Source organism: Mauremys reevesii, linkage group 4, assembly GCF_016161935.1.
Source record: "Mauremys reevesii isolate NIE-2019 linkage group 4, ASM1616193v1, whole genome shotgun sequence".
NCBI lineage: Eukaryota > Metazoa > Chordata > Testudines > Geoemydidae > Mauremys > Mauremys reevesii.
Window position 1 is genome coordinate 71,090,492 of NC_052626.1, and position 17,814 is coordinate 71,108,305.

At 52.6% G+C, this 17,814-nt stretch overlaps 1 long non-coding RNA gene across 1 annotated transcript; it reads left to right on the forward strand.

The window, feature by feature from the left end:
- Nucleotides 1–2,914: 2,914 nt before the first annotated feature.
- LOC120404831 lies at nucleotides 2,915–7,963 on the forward strand. Its single transcript, XR_005598203.1, has 3 exons — nucleotides 2,915–2,974; nucleotides 6,708–6,808; nucleotides 7,866–7,963. It is a non-coding gene; the product is annotated as an uncharacterized LOC120404831 (long non-coding RNA).
- Nucleotides 7,964–17,814: the final 9,851 nt, after the last annotated feature.

Sequence of the window (17,814 nt, forward strand, 5' to 3'; positions counted from 1 at the left end):
TTAACTTAAATCTCCCTTGCTGCAGATTAAGCTCATTACTTCTTGTCCTACCTCCAGGGGACATGGAGAACAATTTGTCACCATCCTCTGTATAACAGCCCTTAACGTATTTGAAGACTGTTACAGGTGCCCCCTCCGTCTTCTCAAGATGAAACATGCCCAATTCGTTCAACCTTTCTTCACAGGTCAGGTTTTCTAAACTGCTGATCATTTTTGTCGCTGTCCTCTGGACTGGCCCCAGTTTGTTCACATCTTTCTTAAAGTGTGGTGCCTGCAACTGGACACAGAGCTCCAAGCTAACACAATTCAGAATGGCATTTCCCTTTTTCACAACAGCATCACACTGTTGATTCATAATCAGTGTGAGACCCATGATAACCCCCAGATCCTTTTCTGCAGTACTGCCACCTAGCCGGTTATCCCCCACTTTGTTTTTATGCATTTTTCCTTTCTAAGTGTGTTACATCACATTTGTTTTGACTGAATTTTATCTTATTGACTTCAGACCAACTCTCCAATTTATCAAGCTGATTTTGAATTCTAATCTGTCCTCCAAAGTGCTTGCAACCGCTCCCAGCTTGGTGTCATCCGCAAACTTTACAAGCATCCTCTCTTTTCCATTAACCAAGTTCTTAATGAAAATATTGATTAGTACTGGACCAGGCACACCCCTGGGGGACCTCACTTGAGACACCCTCCCACTTTGCCAGCGAGTCAGTGATAACTCCTCTTTGAGTACGATCTTTCCATCAGTTGGGCGCCCACCTTATAGTAATCTCATCTGGATCAGACTGGCTTAGTTTGCTTAGGAGAATGTCTTGTGGGACTGTGTCAAAAGCCTTACTAAACTTCATATACATCATCATATACTGCCTGCCTCCATCCACTAGGCAAGTAACCCTGTCAAAGAAGGAAATTAGATTGGTTTGGCATGGTGCTATTTGTTATTACCCTATTATCTCCTCTAGATTCTTACAAACTGTTTAATAACTTGTTCAGTATCTTTCTGGGTACCAAAGTTAGGCTGACAGGTCTATAATTCCTTGGGGCCTCCTTGTTCCCCTTTCTGAAGACAGGTTCTGTGTCTGCCCTTCTCCAGTCCTTTGGGACCTCAACCCTCCTAAAGGTTCAGCGATTTCTTTGCCTAGCTCCATCTAGGGTGAATATCATGAGGCTCTGCCAACTTGAATACATCTAACTGACCTCAATTGTCTTTTACCTGTTCTCTCCCTAGTCTAGCCTGTATTCCTGCCCCCTTGTTGTTAATATTGTGTTAAGCATCTAGTCGTCATTAACCTTTTTAGTGAAAACTAAAGCAAAAAAGGCATTAAACACCTTGGCTTTGTCTGTGTCATCCATTCTTTGCTCTCCTTCCCTGCTGAGTAGTGGCCCCACACTTTCCTTTGTCTTTCTCTTGCTCCTAATGCATTTATAGAGCTGCTTCTGATTGTCTTTTATGTCCCTTGACAGTTAGAACTCATTTTTGCCTTTGCCTTGCTGATTTTCTCCCTATGTGCTTGGACTATTTTTTGGTACTTCTCCTTAGCAATTTGTCCCAATTTGTTTCTCTCAGGTCCTGCTCCCCTGGACCACATCCAAGGAGGTACATGAGCGGCTGAGGGCAGTGGGAAGGATCAGGTGGCTGATGGAATTCATGGGGTCTCAGTGCAAATTCCAGGTGAGCAGCCTGTGACCCTGGCCACCTCCTAACTACACTGAACAGCCTCGCGGTGCAGCACGCCCTGGCATGGAAAATGCAGGCCTAGAATAGTGACTCAGCAAGATCCTCAGTAGGAGTCCAATCTAACGAGCCCTGATGTCGATGGGTCTTTCCTCTGACTCCAGTGGGCTTTGGGTCGAGTTCCATCATTCTGTCTCCAAGGACTCTCCCCGCTGTTCCCCTAGCACCAAAGTCTGCTCTGCAGGGTCAATGCATTTACACAGGATTGCCCTGACAGCAGCCTCCGAACCCAGGTGTCTGTTCACCCCCTTTGTCAGACGCCTGTGGGATGCCTTGGCATCAGCTTCTGCCAGGCTGCCAGATGAACGCCCCTTGCTCTGCATGCTCAGGGCCATTGAGCTGCTCCAGATGCTCCATCCCCCCTGTGGAAGGGCTTCCCCTCTGGCAGCTGGAGGGGGGCGCTCGGATGATGTGCCCCCAGAGGCTGGGGCAGCAGAACAGAATGAGGGAGGTGGGAGGGGACACAGTGAAAGGGATGGGCGGGGCCAAAGGCGCCAGAGAACTGGGGAGTGGGAGTGGGGAGGCTGTGCAGACCCCGGGAGAGGAGGGCAAGGGGCTTGGTGCCAGGTGGGGAAGAGCAGGGAGCCAGTGCAGGGGCTGCAGGAGGGGGAGACAAGAGGACAAGGCTGCAGGAGAGACCCGGCAGGACAGAGCAGGCAGGCTGGGGGCGGCGCAGAAAGGGAGGGCTCTGGGGAGCTCCAGGATGGAGTGAGAGAGGCAGGAGGCAGAGCAGAGGAGTCCAAGGTGACTCCAAGCTCCTGGGCCTGAGGTCAAAGAAGGGAGGGGGATGGGAGAAGGGGCTGGGATTAGGAACTTGCCCTTGAGATGGAGACTGGACTTTAGTTCATTCGTTACCTGGGTCCCCACTCGGGGGTAACGTTTGTTGACTTTGCTGCCCAGATTTCTCCGTCCCTGCTGAGCTTTCCTCAGCCCCTGGTGATGGGCCCCACAGCTCCTCCTGCTCTCATTGTCCCCAGTCTCTCTGCGGTGGCCTCTGCCTCCCCCTGTTCTAACCCACTGCTAGGGCAATGCCAGGGGGACTCGCTGCGCTAGGTCTGCAGGGGCGAGTGACTCCCTTTGCTCCTTCTCTCCGTCAGGAAGTGGAGGAGTTCAGAGTCCTGGGCCAGCTGGTGGGGTGTCTCACTCTGTGCTGTGTGGAGCAGGAGCAGGAGATCTGGCAATCGGCTGTGGAGGGACTTCACCACCTCTTCTCCTTCATGCAGCTGCTAAAATGTAAGAGCACTGGAGACCCTTGTCCTTCCTAAATACACTGACATGGGGTTTCCAACACGAAAAACATATTTATTGAACACTTCCACCTTTTCTGCAACCTTTTAAACAGTCTCCATCTAGTAATGAGCCTACACCACTGCTACAATTTCTTTTGTTCCTAATACACTTTTTTTAAAGAAACCCTCCTTAGTCCTGCAAGCCATGGAGTTTCCCCTGATGTCTTTAGCTTCCTCTATCCGTATTCTACTCTTCATAACTCACATAAGAATGGACATACTGAGTCAGACCAATGGTTCATCTAGCCCAATATTGTCTCTTCAGATAGTGGCCAGTGCTTCATGTTTCAGAGGGAATGAACTGAACAGGGAAATTCTGAGTGATCCATCCCCTGACATGCAGTCCCAGCTTCTGGTAGTCAGAGGTTTAGGGACATGCAGAGTATGGGGTTACATGCCCTGATTATCTTGAATCCAATTATACTTTTAGCCTTCACAACATCCCACGGCAACAATTTCCACAGGTTGCCTGTGCATTGTGTGCACAGATACCTTCTTTTGTTTGTTTTTAACTTGCTGCCTATTCATTTCATAAAGTGACCCCTAGTTCTCCTGTTATGTGACTTCCCTAGTCACTTTCTTCATACCAGTCATGATTTTATAGATTTCTATCATATCCCCCCTTAGTCATCTCTTGTCTAAACGAAATAGTCCCAGGTCTCTACTACAGACCTATATTGTTATAACTATATTGCTCAGGGGTGTGAAAAATCCACACCCCTGTTGGCAGGAGCACCTCTCCCACTCACCTAGCCAGCGCCTCTCGGGGAGGTGGATTAAGAGCTTGTTTGCATAGGAGCATCTTCACTTAAACGCTACAGCGCCAGTGCAGCTACGGCGATACAGTGTTTGAAGTGTACCCTTGTCCCCCATCTTTTTTATCTCTCCTCATATGGAAGCTGTTCCATTCCCCTAATCATTTTTGTTGCCCTTCTCTGCACCTTTTACAATTCTGGTATATCTGTTTTGAGATGGGGCGACCAGAACTGCAGGCAGTATTCAAGGTTTCGGCGCATCATAGATTTATATAGAACCAGTGATGAGCTGCCAAAATCTTAACAACCGGTTCCCTATAAAAAGTTCTGATTTAAGGGAGGGAAGCAGAGGAGAGTCTGGGGGCCCCTGCAGGGCCTGGGGCAAATTGCCCCACTTGCCCTCCCCCCCGCAGCCCTGGAGCTCGTAGTCTCCCCCGTACCTTACCTTGCCGGCATCTCAAAGCAGCAGGACGACTCAGGAGCTCAGCTGAGCTGCCCAGCTGCTGGCCACGCTGAAGCTCTGCAGGGGGGGAGGGGGAGGGGCCGGGAGGAGACATCCTCGTGGGGCCAGGGGGCCGTGGCAAATTGCCCCACTTGCCGCCCCGGAGCTCGCAGCCCCCCGCCCCTTACCTTGCTGGCAGCCCAGAGCTCAGCTGAGCTGCACAGCTGCTGGCCATGCTGCGGCTCTGCGAGGTGGGGGAAGCGGGGGAGAGCCCGGGGGAGACATCCTCGTGGGGCCTGCCCCACCTTGCAGCCCCGGAGCTCGCAGCCCCCCGTCCCCTTACCTTGCCGGCAGCCCAGAGCTCAGATGAGCTGCCCAGCTGCTGGCCATGCTGCGGCTCTGCGGGGTGGGGGAAGCGGGGGAGAGCCCGGGGGAGACATCCTCGTGGGGCCGGGGGCCCCTGCAGGGCCTGGGCCAATTGCCCCACTTGCCCCTTCCCCTTCCCTCCCCTCTGGCTAGCCCTGGAGCTTGCAGCAGCCCCCTCTCCCACCCCACTTGCCGGGCTACTCAAAAAGCGGCAGCAGGACGACTCCCGAGCTCAGCTGAGCTGCCCAGCTGGTGCCGGCAGCTGGCCACGCTGCAGCTGGGGGGAAGCGGGGGAGGGTCCAGGGGAACCTCAGCCTCCCCAGCTGGGAATCCTGGGAGCAACAGGATGGTCCCGCCCACGGACCGGAGTTCTTTGCCCACCCCCTGGCCCTTTAACAACCGGTTCTCCACGGAGGTCTAATTTTAGCAACCGGTTCTTGGGAACCTGTGGGAAACGGCTCCAGCTCACCACTGTATAGAACCATTATGATATTTTTCTGTTTTATTATCTATCCTTTTCCTAATGGTTCCCAACATTCTGTTTGCTTTTTTAACTGCCGCTGCACATTGACTGGATGTTTTCAGAGAACTATTTACGATAACTCCAAAATCTCTTTCTTGAGTGGTCATTTAAACCTCATAATTTTGTATGTATAGTTGGGATTATGATTTCCAATGTGCATTACTTTGCATTTATCAATATTGAATTTCATCTGCCATTTTCTTGCCCAGTCCCTCATTTTTTTTAGATCCCTTTGTAGCTCTTCGCAGGCTGCTTTGGATTTAACTATCTTGAGTCATTTTGTATCATCTGCAAATTTTGCCACCTCACTGGTTACCCCTTTTTCTGGATCATTTATGACTATGTTGAACTACACTGGTCTCAACACAGATCCTTGGGGGACCACGTTATTTACCTCTCTCCACTGTGAAAACTGGCCATTTATTCCTGTCCTTTGCTTCCTATCTTTTAACCACTGACTCATGAGAGAACCTCCCCTCTTATCCCATGACAGCTTCCTTAGGTTAAGAGCCTTTGGTGAGGGACCCTGTCAAAGGCTTTCTGAAAGTCCAAGTACACTATATCCATTGGATCACCCTTCTCCACATCCTTGTTGACCCCTTCAAAGAATTCTAGTAGACTGGTGAGGCATGATTTCCCTTTATAAAAGGCATGTTGGCTCTGCCTCAACAAATTGTGTTCACCGACGTGTCTGATAATTCTGTTCTTTCCTATAGTTTCAACAATTTGCCTGGTACTGAAGTCAGGCTTACCAGGGATCACATCTGGAGACTTTTTTAAAATTCACTCTCACATTAGCTATCTCATACAGAGGCCGATTTAAATGCTAGGTTACATACCACAGCACTGCACATAAGTCTGTCTGGATGTCTCGTGATAGCTGCAACCTTTGCACCAGGCAGGCAATTTACCATGCGGTTCTCCCAGTCATCACAAACCCAACTGTTTATATGTCTATTGATTGAATCCCCCATTACTATTTCCTGGCTTCTCTTTGTAAGTGGGATTCCCGCCTCAGGAGGGGTAGCCTCAGTGTGAGAGGACATCATGACTTCATCTGGAAGGTGGGTCCCAACTATGGGATCGTCTCCCTCTGCCCCAGCTCGATGTTCTCCTTCCCCGAAACTTTCACCCTCCTCAGCAGCACAGAGGCTGTCAGACTGGGGGTGGGACTACTCTACTGCATCCCTAAAAGTCTCCTCTATGTACCTCACTGTCTCCCTTGGCTCCACCAGTTCAGCCCCTCTGGTCTCCTGGTCTCCGAGGGCCAGTAGCTCCTTGGGCCAAATGCCCACATATGCTACCTGCCCACAGGGCTGGTAATCGTACATGCTGCATTCAGTGCAATCAACTGGAGAGCCCCACGCTGCTGCTGCCCTTCTGCCTGGTTTATTTTTACTCTTCCAGGGAGGTTAGTTTGTTTAGTTTGGGGGAGGGATGGGGGAACAGGTTATTGGCCTGAGTTTACAGTATGTTTGTTAGATGTACTTGTCTCTCACACACCCTCTCTAAACTTCCTTGCAAAACTCCCGTTTGCTAACCGAAGGTCTGATTTATATTGCCTGTTGTCTGTTTCCCCTCCCTGGGTCAGCCAAAATGCTGGTGAAGCACGGTGCAGAGTATCGGCAGATCCTCAAGGACAGTCAAACTGAGAGAGCCTTCTGGGTCACCAACATCAGCAATATCACATCGGTAACTACAGTCAGTGCTTCCTGGGATTGTTGTGCCCAGAGTTATCAGGAGTCAGAAATTAACACCCTAGGAGTCAGGGGGAAGGGACAGACCCAGGATGTGACTAACCCCATCCAGCTGGGACAGAGACCTGCCTATGGCCCACTCCACCTCATAGAATAATAGACCTCAGGAAATTATCTAGTCCAACCCCTTACTCAAAGCAGGACCAACCCAACTAAATCATCCCAGCCAGGGCTTTGTCAAGCCTGACCTTAAAAACCTCTAAGGATGGAGATTCCACCACCTTCCTAGGTAACCCATTCCAGTGCTTCACCACCCTCCTAGTGAAATAGTGTTTCCTAATATCCAACCTAAACCTCCCCCACTGCAACTTGAGACCATTGCTCCTTGTTCTCTCATCTGCCACCACTGAGAACAGCCGAGCTCCATCCTCTTTGGAACCCCCCTGCAGGTAGTGAAGGCTGCTATCAAGTCATGTGCCCCAGCCCCCGCATCATTTTCATTGCCCTCTGCTGGACTCTCTCTGATTTGTCCACATCCTTTCTCTTGTATGGGGCCCAAAACTGGACGCAATACTCCAGATGTGACCTCACCAGTGCCCAATAGAGGTTATTATTCACTTCCCTCAATCTGCAGGAAATTCTTATAATAATGAAGCCCAATATACCTGCCTACATGACACACACCAAGATGCACTGGGGCTCATCCAAACCTGATCCCAGCTCCTTGTCAGGTTTGCTGGGAGCTTCCTCAGAGATTAATGCAATAAAAGGCATCATTGCATCTGCGCACGAGCACCAGCCCCTGCTGAGCACTAGAGAGTGTATCCGTGCTGCGCAGTATTGTGCCCCCGTGCACTGCCACGCTGGCCTCTGCCATGCATGACAGCTTCCGATTGCTGGCTGGGTACTGTGCTGCCCAGGTGCAGTAAGCCAGGCCTGTCCCGGTAGAGTGGGGTTTGCCTGCACTCCTGGCCGGGCCAGTCCTGGCTGCTTGGCCGCTGACCAGATCTGCGCTGGGCAGCAAAAGGGGTTTCACTAGCAGTTTGTTTCAGCTGTTTGGGAAGTACTTCAACCCGTCCGAGAGCATGGACTTCCTCCTCGTTGCTATCGACGGCGTGAGAGACTCCAGCGTCCATGACGCAGTGACCAGGAACATGCTGCATACGATCCTGGAGGTTCCCGGCCTAGGCTTGGTGAGGGTAAGAGCTGCAGTGAGAACACCGTGCTGGGGGAGTCCATCCGTGGGAGACTCTGTCTCTGGGTGCTAGGCATTATTGGGGGGCAGTTCTCTGGCCTGTGAAATGCAGGGGGTCAGTCTAGGTCAGGGTCAGCAACCTTTCAGAAGTGGTGTGCGAGTCTTCCTTTATTCACCCTAATTTAAGGTTTCACGTGTCAGTCATACATTTTAATGTTTGTAGAAAATCTCTTTCTATAAGTCTATAATAAATAACTAAATATTGTTGTATATAAAGTAAATAAGTTTTTTTAAATTTTTAAGAAGCTTCATTTAAAATGAAATTAAAATGCAGATCTCCCTGGACCGGTGGCCAGGCCCCGGCAGTGTGAGTGCCACTGAAAATCAGCTCACGTGCCACCTTCAGCACACATGCCATAGGTTGCCTACCCCTGGTCTAGGTGATCACCATGACCGCTTGTGGCCTTGCAGTCTATGAATCGATAGGCTGGGAACTGGTGCTGTGTTCTAGGCCTGGGGCTGGTGAAGAGGTTCTGGGAGGGCAGATGGCTCTCAGGTGCAGCAGGTCCTTGGCACGCCAGATCAATAGCCGTGCGAGGAAGCCAAGGCCCCCACCTCCCCATTTCCCTTCCAGGTGTCAGAGGCTGTGAGGAGCATTCATAACCACCTGGACTCCATCAGCGAGCCACTTGCCCGGCAGGAGCTGCTCAGGGCCCTTCTCCTGCTGGGCTCCCAATTCAGCGAGGAGGTGGTCGGAACCCTGCTGGGCTGCTCACTGTCATGTGACAGGTACAGGGCTGCGGCTACCACCACTTGCACTCTGAGTCCCCCGGACTGGTCCCGCTGCCAGAGACAAGGGAGTGCAGAACCCTCCAGAGATCTCCTGCTTCCTGCAGAGCTGCTGCTTCTCCTGGAGGGTTTTGCAGGCTGGCTTGCCCTGGACACAGGCCAATCTGCAAAACCCTGTACGGCATCCCTCGGCCTCTCCTGTGGCTGACACTCAGACCTGGCCCCATGTAGCCTGCACCAGCCAACGGGGTCCTTGCAGGAGCAGGAGGGCAACAAAGGGCCGGCCGGTGAGGGGAGACCCAGCAGGCGTGCCAGTGCTGAGGGGTGCAGGAGGCTGGCAGGGCTCTGATCGGGTGCCACTGGCTCTCTCCCTTTGCAGTGTTGCTGCGGAGATGTGGAAGATACTGACATCCCAGCCCAAGAGCACAGAAAAGATCCTTAGGGAGCTGGTCAGCAGGCTGCAGGGGCAGGCTCCGCGACGGCATCAGCTCTCTCAGAGACCGGCCGGCGTCGCCTCCTTGGCCGTAAGTACCAGCCCCTGCAGCAAGGGAAGGAGTGCCGTGTGTCCCCATCATGGCCTGAGGGGGTCTCTCAGTCTCCCACGGGGTATAGTCATTGGGCCAAAGAGAGAGTGTGACTTTAGCCAGTGCTATATTCGAGCCGGAACACGCCGAAACGCTCTCCTGGTGCTATTCAGCAGCACTCATAGAATCACAGGGTGAGAAGGGATCGCAAAGTCAGCTCATCCAGCCCCCTGCAACAATGCAGGACTTCTTGTTTCTAACCCACCCTGGACAGATGGCTCCAGCCTCCTTCTGAAAACCTCCAGCGAAAGAGTTTCCACAAGCTCCCTAGGCATCTTTCCCATCGTCCTACTCTTCTTACAGTTAGGAAGTTTTTCCTGAGGCTTAATCTACATCTGCTGTGCTGTAGTTTGACCCCATCACCTCTTGTCCTGCCCTCCGTAGCAAGAGAGAACAACTTTTCTCTATCTTTTTTTATGGCAGCCTTCCAAGTATCTGAAGACCATTATCTAGTCCCCCCTTAATCTCCTCCTTTCCAAACAAAACATAGCCAGTTCCTTCAGCCTTTTTTTCTTATGGCTTGTGTTCCATCCCTCTAATCACCTTTGTCACTCGCCTCTGGATCCTTTCCAGTTTCTCCACATCCTTTCTAGACATTGGTGACCAAAACTGGACACCGTACTCCAGCTGAGGCCTAACCAGCACTGAGTAGAGTGGTACTATCGCCTCCCATGACTTGCATGCTATACCCAGGGGCGGCTCTAGTAATTTCGCCGCCCCAAGCAGGGCGGCACGCCGCGGGGGGCGCTCTGGCGGTCGCTGGTCCGCAGCTCCAGTGGACCTGCTGCAGACGTGCCTGCGGAGGGTCCACTGGTCCCACGGCTCCAGTGGAGCATCCACAGCCATGCCTGCGGGAGGTCCACCGGAGCCGCGGGACCAGCGGACCCTCCGCAGGCACTCCTGTGGAGGTCCACCGGGCTGCCTGCTGCCCTCCCGGCGACAGGCAGAGCGCCCCGCCCCCGCGGCTCTCATTGCCGCCCTAAGCGCGCTTGGCACGCTGGCGTCTGGAGCCGGCCCTGGCTATACCTCTGTTAATGCAACCTAAAATTGCATTTGCTTTTTTTGCAACAGCATCGCATTGCTGACTCATGCTGAGGTTGTGATCCACCACAGCTCCCAGATCCTTCTCAGCTGGTTATCCTCCATTCTGTATCTGTGCATTTGCTTTTTCTTCTCTAAATGTAGCACCTCACATTTGTCTTTGGTGAATTTCATTTTGTTATCTATAGCCCTGTGACGCTGTAGGGAGAGGGATGGATTGATCTGGAAATGGTGTTTAGTTTTACTGGGACTGTCTGCATGGGGGATGGGAGAGCAGGGGATGACTTTAGGTGAGGGTCAGTACCTGAGGCTGTAACCTGAGCCAGAAAAGGGGGTGGGATGAGTCGATACTGTGTACTAAGGTTATTCCCTGTTTACACTGGTGCCCCAGCGCAGCAGCAGCGCAATCCTCTTTATTCCTCTCGAGGAGGTGGAGTACAAGCAGCGCTGTAGCCAGGGAGATACAGCGCTGTATGTGCCTTGCCAGTGTGGACGGGGAGTGAGTTACAGCGCTGTTGGTAGCTTTATTGTGCTGTAACTCTCAAGTGTAGCCAAGGCCTAAATCCACGTTCACACTCAGCCATGCTGCATGAAATCACTGCACGTGGAGCTGAGCAGTGGTTTCAGCTCAGCTGGCACTTCTGACCAGTATAATCAAGAAAGTCATGCTAGGCATTGACAATTCCTGTCAGTGACAGACCAGATTGGTTACACAGCTGCCCTACCTCCTTTTCACTTTATCTAAGGCCTTGGCTACACTTGAGAGTTACAGCACAATAAAGCCACCAACAGCGCTGTAACTCACTCCCCGTCCACACTGGCAAGGCACATACAGCGCTGTACCTCCCTGGCTACAGCGCTGCTTGTACTCCACCTCCCCGAGAGGAATAAAGAGTATTGTGCTGCTGCTGCTGCTGCTGCTGCTGCTGCGCTGGGGCACCAGTGTAAACAGGGAATAACCTTAGTACGCAGTGACTGATCTCCGGAAGCTTCCCATAATCCTTTTAAGTGAAGGTTCCGCTCTTTGTTTTGTTGCAAACTCTGGGCTCCGGGAGCTGCTTATTAAAAAAACAAACACAGCTCCTGTTTGCTGTAAATGAGCAGAGGCAGAGGGCTCCCTTTGGAAGGCCCACAGCTAGTGTTTGCTTGAATAGAGGGGGAGGGAGGAGGGTCCGTTTCGGCGAGCGGCTGCTTATCTGGTCTGTGAGGGAAAAAACAAAGAGATGCTGTTCACTTTCAGTGAGTCAGAGAGGGGTGGGGAGGGGGTTGGAACTTGCAAGGCAGCTGCTGACACAGTGTTGGCTCCAAAAATCCCCTCTCTCTCTCCCCCAGGCTCCCTGTCACACTCCACCCCCCCTTTTGAAAAGCACGTTGCAGCCACTTGGAACGCTGGGATAGCTGACCATAATGCACTGCTCCCAATGCCGCTGCAGATGCTGCAAATGTGGCCACGACAGCGCGCTGGCAACTGTCAGTGTGGACAGACTGCAGTGCTTTCCCTACTCAGCTGTACGAAGACAGCTTTAACTCCCAGTGCTGTACAGCTGCAAGTGTAGCCATACCCTCAGCCACATGACTATGATTGTGAATGGAAATGTAGCAAGGGGCTTATTCCGCATACGTCATCACTCACGTTTAGCAAGCTACATGGCCCTTCATTTTCCATGTGGCATCCTCTCAGCTGTGCCAGAACTTGGCTCAGACATCCTTGTTCTCCCTCTGATTCACAGACACAGAAAATACAATATGGAGAAAGACGCTTTGTGGAAATACTTGTAAAAATTAGATCAATGCATTACAGCAGGCCTTTGCTACTCCAGCCCGTTATGCCTTGATGTATTTTGTGTTACTTGTGTAGCCTACTAGCTACATTTAAAATAAACTTTTATTATTTCAGCCTGATACAGTAATGTCTGTAGTGCAGCAGCATGATTTATTTTCTATTTTCATTAGCCTATAGGCTAAAGTAAAAAGAAAACGTGCTACGCATTCATTGGGTTTTTACCACTGTACTGTACACTACTGTCTAGAGTTATATCTTTTACATATTCTATTGTAGACACAGTAATGGCATTTCTATTGTATTCTATTGCATACACAGTAATGGCATTTCAGCACAATGATTTCAACATTTAAAATAAATTGAATAGCTACTATGGGGGCGGGTGTACAATTAAAAAAAAATCCCATACCTTGTTATTTTGGACAGCTGGCCTGTCTCCAGCCATGCCTGGTTTAGCCCAGGATTACTGTACCAGAAATTCAGTAGACAAATAAAATGTGAATTTCTATCATTCATATTGAAGAAAATCAGTATTTTAGTGGCATTCCAGGACCTTCATATTTTCGACTACACCACTGTCTCTAGCCCAGTGGTTAGGGTACCCAACTGGGAGACCTGGGGTCAAAACTCTGCTCCAATGACTATTTAAGTGTTCCCAAGTAGAGATAGATACCAAATTCCCTTTAGGGGTGGGGCTTAGGCCACATCCCTCTCCGCCGCATTTCCTATTGGTTGGTTTAGGCAGCTCCTCACTCTTAGCTTCATAGAGTTCAAGGCCAGAAGGGACCTCTGCGATCATCTAGTCAGATCCCCTGCCTGACACAAGCCAGAGAACTGCCCCCAGATCATTCCTAGAGCAGGTCTTTGAAGAAAAACATCCCATCGTGGTTCAAAAACAGTCAGTGATGGAGAATCTATCACCACCCTGGGTAAATTCTTCCAATGATTAATTACTCTCACTGTGACGTTTATGCCTTATTTCCAGTCTGAATGTCCACCTTCAACTTCCAGCCACTGGATCATGTTAGACCTTTCTCTGCAAGACTGAAAAGCCAATTACTAAATATTTGTTTCCCAGGGAGATACCTATAGGCAGTAATCAAGTCACCCCTCAACCCTCTCTTTGTTAAGATGAATAGATCGAGCTTCTTGAGTCTCTCACTATATCTCTCACCAGAGGTCCTGATTTTTATAGGGACAGTCCTGATTTTAGGGTCTTTTCCTTATATAGGCTCCTATTACCCCCAACCCCTGTCCTGTCTGGTCACCCTATCACTATAAGACATGGTTTCTAGTCCTTTAATCATTCTCATGGCTCTTCTCTGAACCCTCTGCAATTCATCAACATTCTTTTTGCATTGGGGCACCGGAACTGGACCCAGGATCCCAGCAGTTGTCACACCAGTGCCAAATACTCCCACTCTAGATTCTTCTGTTTATTTATCCCAGGATCACATGAGCTGATTATCCACCAGGACTCCCAAGTCCTTTACAGAGTCTCTGCTTCCCAGGATAGAGTCCCTCGTCCTGTTCCTAGATGTATTCATTTACAATGAGCCATATTAAAACACATACTGTTTGATTGCTCCCCAGTTTACCAAGTGATTCAGATCGCTCTGTATCAGTGACTTATCCTCTTCATTATTTACCACTCACCCAATTCTTGTGTCATCTGCAAACTTTATCAGTGACGATTTGATGTTTTCTTCCAGGTCATTGATGAAAATGTTAAATCGCGTAGGGCCAAGACCCGATCCCTGCAAGGACCATCCTGGAAACACACCTGTGCAATGCTGATTCCCAGTTTACAATTACATTTTGAGACCTATCAGCCACTTTATAATCCAATTCAAGTGTGCCACGTTACTTTTGTATCTTCTAGGTTTCCGATCAAACTGGAGTGCAGCGCCAACTCAAGCGCCTTACAGAAGTCTACATACATTATGTCAATACCATTTCCTTTATCTACCAAACTTGTAATCTCATCAAAAAATTGTTGATTTGCATTAAATAAATTATCCTCTTTAATTCTTTATTAATTGAATCTTATACCAGCTGCTCCATTATCTTGCCTGGGATCGATGTCAGGCTGACAGGCCTGAAATTACCCAGCCCATCCCGTTCACCCGCTTTAACAATTGGCCCAACTGACTCTCTCTCTGGAGCGTATACGGAGCCTGGGCACTTAACCCAGGGCTGTGAGTCCACTGGGCAGCAGGGCACATGAAGCTGGGCATGGCCACGCTGGGCCGAAGTCCCTTGTGTGGTTCTAGCCAAGGTCTCACAGGCTAGGAATTGAACCCAGCATCCCAGGCCTTAGCCCCCAGCCCAGCCCACCCCTCTAGGTGCCCTGGGGGAGCGTGGGAAGGACAAAATCCCTGCAGCGATGTCTGTCTCCTGTTCTTATCTGCAGGCCACAAGAGCCCTATATGTGATCCTGCAGGAGCAGGCCTGCAGGCAGGAAGTGAAGGAGCTCTTCCCTCAGCTCTACGTCGCGCTGCTCTTCCACGTCACCCACACAGTGCAGCACACTGCTTCGCAGGAGAGGGAGCATAACCAGGAGGACACGGCCGCACCCCTCAGCCCCGTCAGGTACCGCCAGCCCGACACCCAGCCTGGGTTCTGCAGCGTCGCCCGCAGGCACGCGGCAGGGCCTGGCCTGGGCTCACTCAGTAACAAGAGGCTCGCTCTGCACACAGGTTCGCGGTGAAGGCCATGGAAGCTTTGCTTCTATGCGCTGGCTACAAGGAGCAGGCCACCTTCATGATGAAGCATGGCCGCTGGGACCTGCTCATGAGCTCCGACACGCACCACAAAGGTGTCTGCCTGCTTGCCCGGTGAGTGCTGCCCAGAACCGATCACAGCAGCAGCTCCCCTCCCTGGCCCAGGACATGGCCACATTGCCTTCCCTGCTGGGTGAGACGCGGCTCCCAATCGCCTGCATGGAACAGGCCGCAGCCTCTGTGCTGTTGGCCAAGGGGTCAGTCGGCTACTTCTCCACCCTGCGCTGCCTGGCGTAAACCGCTTCCTGCGTGGCTCTGGCAGGCATGGCTGGGCAAAGACAGCCTCCGCCATGTCTTTCCGCAGCGTTGGTGTAGCCCTGTCAGGCCCAGCACATGAGAGAGACAAGGTGGGGGAGGGAATGTCTTTGGTTGGCCCAGTGACTGTGGGTGAGAGAGAAGCTAACACAGAAAGCTCCAGCGCTTGTCTTGGGTGAATCTAAGATATTCTCTCACCCACCCTTCTGTCTCTCATCACCCAATATCTGGGCACATGAGGAAGACCACCGACCCCACTGACACCCTTCCTTGTCTGCAGTTCTCTTGCAGCCCCAGCACTACGTGCTCAGAGCTGGCCTCATGGAAGGGCTCCCTGTCGAGTGATTAAGGGTTTGGGTCTCTAGCACATAAGCCGCTGGGCATTTTAAGCCAGCAGGAACTAGTCCGTGTCAGCTGCGTGTGACTAGTCGCCCGGGATCCCCTGTCCTGTGGCACTGGTCTGGTTAGATTCGTAAATGGAGGACCAGTCCTTGCCCACCTTGATGATGTGGTGTTTGTGTTTCCTATGCCAGGGCCATGGTTTCGCTCAATTTCCAGGAGCGAAACTGGATTTTCCACCATCTCATGGCCATCCTCAACGATCGGGACGATAGGCGGTACGTCCCGGCCGTGGCGCTCTTCATTCAGGTGAGCCTCACCAGCGGGTGAGGGTCGTGAGAAGCGCCCCGGCCCAGCGGTGACTGGGGCATGGGGCTGACCTATGGCCAGGGACGGCAGATTTGTAGAAATTTTGGTGGTGCTCAGCAGAACCTGCCCCTCCAAACTCTGCCCCCCTAAACTCTGCCCCCCACCTGCCTAAGTCTCTGGGAGGGAGTTTGGGTGGGGGAGGGGGCCTGGGGTGCAGGCTCTGGGATGGGTCAGAGGGTGGGAGTGCAGGAGAGGGTGGGGATGCAGGCTCTGGGAGGGAGTTTGGGGACAGGAGGGGGTGTGGAGGGAGGGGGTGCAGGCTCTGGGAAGGAGTTTGGGGGCCAGAGTGGGGTGCGGGAAAGGGGTGGGGGGCAGGCTCTGGGAGGAGTTGGGAGGGTGCAGCGCTTATCTGGGGCTCCTAGACAGGGCGGGCCGGGGGCCCTCCATGTGCTGCTACCCCGAGGCACTGCCCCCACAGCTTCCTACTGGCTGCAGGGGCGCGCCCACCCCACCCAGGGGCCACAGGGAGGGGCTGGCAGCCATGGGAGCAAGCAGGCAGGAGGTCGCTCAGCTCTGCTGCGCTGCCAGTGGTGGTGGGGGCCCCAGGCTGTTTTAAATGGCCTGGGAGACGTGGGGGGAAAGGTGGGGCTGAGGCCCATGGTGCCCAGGCACCATGGGCCAATGGAACTTGCCGCTCATGCCTATGGCCAGGAGAGGGGTGGCCCTGAAGGCCCTGGGGGTGGGTGGATGGGTGGGTGAGCAGGGGCAGGGAAAGCTCCTACAACCCTAGGGGTGGAGTCACTCAGTCTGGGCATTGTTACCTGTCCCAGCTGGTGTCACGGGGCTGGAGCAAGGCCCAGGGTCAGGTGTCTCTTGTTCCCCAAGGCTCAGTTCCATAGAATGGTCCCTTGTGTGACCTCGGCTCTCGAGCCCCCTCTGACATCCGTGTGCCATGCGCAGGCCGGGCAGCCACCTGCCCATTCATGGCCAGTTCACCTGCCCCCCGCAGACCGGGCGACCCTTTGGAGCACAAGGCTGCAGACCCGCCCCACACCACTGCTCCGTGTGCAGCTGAGCCTTAGTGAGGGAGCAGGGCAGGCCTTGATCTCAGCTGGAGCCTCGAGGGGCCGTCGCGCTAGAAGCGTTTCAGTGGGGCCCACACGGTGACCAATTGCGATGCCCTGCATGCAGCCCATGCCAGGCCTTGGCCAGTGGAGCTAAGGGCCCCGTGGCAGAGATGAGTCGCAAGAGGCCAGCCCCGTTCTCTAGCTTGATTTGCTGTTGGTGTGTTAGCTCCTCAAGTGCCCTGACCTTGGCAGCGAGCTGGAAGACGCCATCGTGGAGGAGATGGGCGGGCTGCTGAGAGACCCCAAGACCGTGGTGCGCTGGTTGGCGCTCAAAGGCCTCCTCAATCTGGCCCTTCGCCCAGAGAAGGTGAGAGGGGAGGAGGGCTGGGGGATAAACCCAGAACCGCAGGGAGCTGCTGCAGGGCTGGGGTCATTGAAACCTTCCCAGGGGGTATGGCCCTGGCCTGGAGTCAGGAGCCCTGGCTTCTATTCCTGGCTCTGCCACTGACCTGCGGGGTGCCCTTGGGCAAGCCCCTGCCTGGCCTTTGTCTGCTGTTCTGCAGGGCAGGGCCTGGCTCCTGCAGGGTGCGTCTCTAGGTGTGTGGAGCATCTGGCACAGCTGGGCCTGATTGTGTCTGGGGTCTCTGTGATCCAAAGAACCCTAGCACTAGAGTAGCAGCAGAGCTGCAGACTCTAGACCCCCAGGGAATGCTGGCGACCCCAGTGATCAGGGACGCTTGGATAGAGCCATTTCACTACAATTAGGAACCATTTTTTCCTACAAATCCCCTTTTAAAGCCTCATAGGTTTTAACTGTTGACGTCACGGCTCTGTCCCGCAGCACTCGCTCCTCTGA